The sequence below is a fragment of the Lipotes vexillifer genome, unplaced genomic scaffold, assembly GCF_000442215.2.
Source record: "Lipotes vexillifer unplaced genomic scaffold, Lipotes_vexillifer_v1.1 scaffold112, whole genome shotgun sequence".
Classification (NCBI taxonomy): Eukaryota; Metazoa; Chordata; class Mammalia; order Artiodactyla; family Lipotidae; genus Lipotes; species Lipotes vexillifer.
In genome coordinates this window covers 2,178,819-2,183,157 of record NW_006776285.1, presented here as the reverse complement: position 1 = coordinate 2,183,157, position 4,339 = coordinate 2,178,819, and the positions used below count along the sequence as shown (strand labels likewise).

The following is a 4,339-nucleotide window of genomic DNA, read 5'->3' as shown; positions in this document are numbered from 1 at the left end:
CAAAAAAAAAAAAAAAAAAAAAAAAAAAATTAAAGCATATAACTACCCTGGAGTTGCATGATTTAACAGACACACACACCTGTAAATCCAACCTTTAAAACTTCATATATCTCAAAGCTCCATATAAAGAAAACAAACAACTTAATTTGCGAATGGGCACCAACAATTTCACTCCTAGGTATTTAAACCCAAGAGAACTAAAAACATATGTCCACACAAAAACTTACACAAAAATGTTTATAGCAGCATTATTTAGAAGAGCCAAACAGCAGAATCACCCCAAATATCCATCAATTGGAAGGGGAATTACTAAACAAAATGTAGTATATTCACCCACGAAATATTACTCAGCCATGAAAAGGAATGAAGTACTGATACATGCTCAGCATGGATGGACCTTGAAAACATTATGCCAAGTGAAAGAAACCAGACACAAAAGGCCACATATTGTGTGATTCCATTTATATGAAATACTTAAAAGAAGTAAATCCATAGAAGGAGAAAGTAGATTAGTTGCGGACTAGGACTGGAAGGTAGAGGGAAATGGGGATGGACTGCTAATGGGTGGTGGGTTTCTTTTCAGGGTGGTAAACTGTTCTGAAATTAAGAGTGTGGTGATGGCTGCACAACAGAGAAAATACACTAAAAACCATTAAGTTATATACTTTCAAAGGGTGAATTTCATGGTATATGAACTGTTATCACAATTTAAAAATCAACACATGTAATATGATCTTATTTACATATTTTTTCTATCTGTCCATCCACTCATCCATCCATTCATCATCATCCATCCGTCTTTCTATCTGTATATATAGATAGAGGGAGAAATGTCTGGAACACTAACCTAATATTAAAATAGTTCCAGGTGCTGGGATTTGATGTGGTTTACTTTCCTATTTGTACTTTTCTGCATTCTTTGAATTTATAATAAACAAGTATCTTTTTTACATATCAATAAACACATTCCTTTTAAAAAATGGGTAAAAGATGTAAACAGACATATCATCATAGAAGATATATGGATAGCAAAAAGCACATGAAAAGCTACTCAACATCAATAATTATCAGAAAAATGTAAATTCAATCCACAATGAGATATCACTACATATTAGAATGGCTTTAAGAAAATGACCAAACCAAGTGCTGATAAGAATGTAAAGTAATTGCAACTCTCATACACTGCAGGTACGAGTGTAAAATGGTATGGCCATATTGAAAAACAGTTCAGCAGTTTTTTATAAACTTAACCACGCACTTAAGATATAAGCCAGCAATCCTATTCCTAAGTATTTACCCAAGAGAAACGAAAACATATCTCTACACAAAACCTGTATGCAAATGCTCATAGCAGCTTTATTCATAATGGTCCAAAACTCATAATAACCCAAACGTCATCAACTAGTAAATAGATAAACTGGGGTACATGCATATAATGGAATACTACTGAGTAATAAAAATCTAAAAACTAATGATGGATACATCAACATGAATGGAACCTCAAATGTATTTTGCTAAGTGAAAGAAACCAGACATAAAAGCTACATACTACGATCCCATTTATATGACATTCTGGAATGTCATCAACTTCAACTCAGCATTTACTTACTGAAAAACCACCAACAGTGTTTGGCTGCCTTCAGAACAAATTCAAATTGCTTCTGCTGGAATTCAATGTCCTCCATAATCAATCACTAACTTACTTTTCCAGCTTTACGCCCCTAGTTATTTGCAATAGTTCAGATCAAAGTGGTATGTTCCTTTTTCTCTAGAATATTCTTAATACTATGTCCACATAATTTTATACCCACATAAAAAATGTCCTTCTGACAATCTTCACCTATCAAAGTCCTTCCAATCTTTTAAGGGTTAAAGCTACCTCCCTCAGAACATCTCAGCCCAATTAGGTTTCCTTGTCCTGAGTTCATAAAAGGTTGAAACTCCTCTGCATTCAGAAATTCATCATATGTATCCTGGGAAAGCCCTTAGATTGTGATCTTATTTCACCCTTAAATTTTACTTTATCTATATCATAGAGATTTCTTGTCTGTCTCCCTGTTCCATAAACTCACTATGGGCAGAAGCAGTCTTTTGTATCTCCATATTCCTCAGAGTCTTTATTATAGCATTATGATAGTTTTATAGAATAATGAAAATCTTTTTACAATATGCCTTTAAAATTACCTCCCAAACTCCACTTTTCAAGAAGCTACTGACAGAAGTCCTCTACAATACCTAGTTTGTAAATCCAGAAAGAAGACAATATAAGAAGCTTAAAAACAAGAAATCCAACAGGTTCTCATGCTAATGGTGAAAGGAGATCTCAGAAAAGAGGGCAATGCACCAAACTGGATCAGATGAGGGCTGTCTTCACAATTCCAACTGTTATGTTTCTTGTTTTAATTTAACAAAATTAACAAAGGAGACACTCTGACAAAACAATAACTCAAAAGAGGACAAAAACAAACAAACTCCATGAGATCCTAGGAGGAAAGCACAGAAAATCCCCAGGATAATGGCTGTGCAGCAGGCCTGGAAAGCTGTCTCCAGAACAAATGTCTACAAGGAGAAATATTAGAGGTGATAGACTGCTTAATGTGATTGACCTTGTCAGTCACTCTCAGGCCATTGGAAAATGTGGGAAGAATTAGCAATAGGTGCAAAGAAAACTAAGCATATAAAAACAAGGCAATTATTAATTTCAGGTAAAATAAACAGAGAAGAAGCAAAATTATAGTAAACTTTAGTGCCTGGCTGTTAATGATGTTTAGACAGGCATAATAATGTCAACACTGAATATCTGCTTCTCTAAAAATTCAATGATAAGATGGTACAGCCACTATGGAAAACAATATGGCAGTTCCTCAAAAACGTAAAAATAGAATTAACATGATCGAGCAAAGAGAAGAAAAAAGCTGCCGCTAGGGAGAGGGACTGTAGTGAGTAGTGAGAGTACCACTATACTATAAATCTTTCAGTATTTTAAATATTTTTGTAATCATATTCATATATTTAATTTTTTATATTTAGAAGTTATCCACCAGAATTTGGGTGGTTGGTGGTGATGGTGTTTAATCTTCCACCTAACCCTGCCCATATTTTCAATTATTAAAATATCAACTGAAGAAAATATTAAGAATAGCCAGGGCTTCCCTGATGGCGCAGTGGTTGAGAGTCCGCCTGCCGATGCAGGGGACACGGGTTCGTGCCCCGGTCCAGGAAGATCCCACATGCCGCGGAGCGCCTAGGCCCGTGAGCCATGGCCGCTGAGCCTGCGCGTCCGGAGCCTGTGCTCCGCAATGGGAGAGGCCACAACAGTGAGAGGCCTGCATACAGCAAAAAAAAAAAAAAAAAAAAAAAAAAAAAAAGAATACCCAAATAAAGATTGTGCTAAAAAAGTACTAGAATTAAAGGAGTATACAGGCACAATTAATCAACCATGAACAGACGATTCTAACTTTAAGAACACATATAAAATTTAGTAATTATAAAATTTAGCAAAGTCAAACACGTTCAGCTTACATAATCAATATCCTTTATTCTTAAGAATATTCACACGTACATAACAGGTTATGTGGCAAACAGCTAATGTAGAAACACATCGATATGAATTAGCTCTATTAAACCCTAAAAATGCCCAGACTAGGGAAAAGGATGCAAATGTCCAAGAACCTCATTGGTGATGGCAGAGATTCCCTCTACTTGAGAGACACTTATAAACTTAACAAGCATGAAGGAAGGACCAGGCTAGCAGGGGAGGTGGAAAGCCTAAAGTGATGCGTCAGAGGAAAAGGGAGCTAAGAGAATCATGAGCGCTTGACCTTAGACAGTGTTGGTTCCACTGGGTTGGGTAATACCAGCAGCATATTTTGGTGACCAGTGGAGCATTCTGAATCCAGAAGCTAGGGCATTTATTGTAAAACTGTCAAATTATCTACTAGTCATCAGTGGGAAAACAGATTCTCCTTTAAAAGTATTCACTTTGTAGGAAACTGCTAAAAAATAACTTTTAGACAATGGTTAAGAGATGTCTACTTTATTGGTTACTAAAGCAAAAGAATACAGGTTTCGGATCAAGGCAGACATGGCTCTACCACTGACTAGCTGTGAAACCCGGGGCAGTTGCCCACCTCCTCATGCATCATTTTCATCATCCCTAAACTCCACTTGCCACACAAGGTTCTCCATGGTCTCAGTCTTGCTTACCTTTCCAAGTATCATCTCATTACTCCAAGCCTCATGCTACCTACAAGAACAAACCAATTACTAACCCTCAAAGTGGGCACTGTTTCACATCCAGAGCTTTACATTTTTTTTTTTTTTTTTTTTGCGGTACGCG

General features: G+C 36.3%; 1 protein-coding gene across 1 annotated transcript in view; it reads right to left on the bottom strand.

Moving 5' to 3' along the window:
• UTRN (utrophin) overlaps positions 1-4,339 on the bottom strand; it is a 503,258-nt gene that overhangs the window by 242,948 nt on the left and 255,971 nt on the right.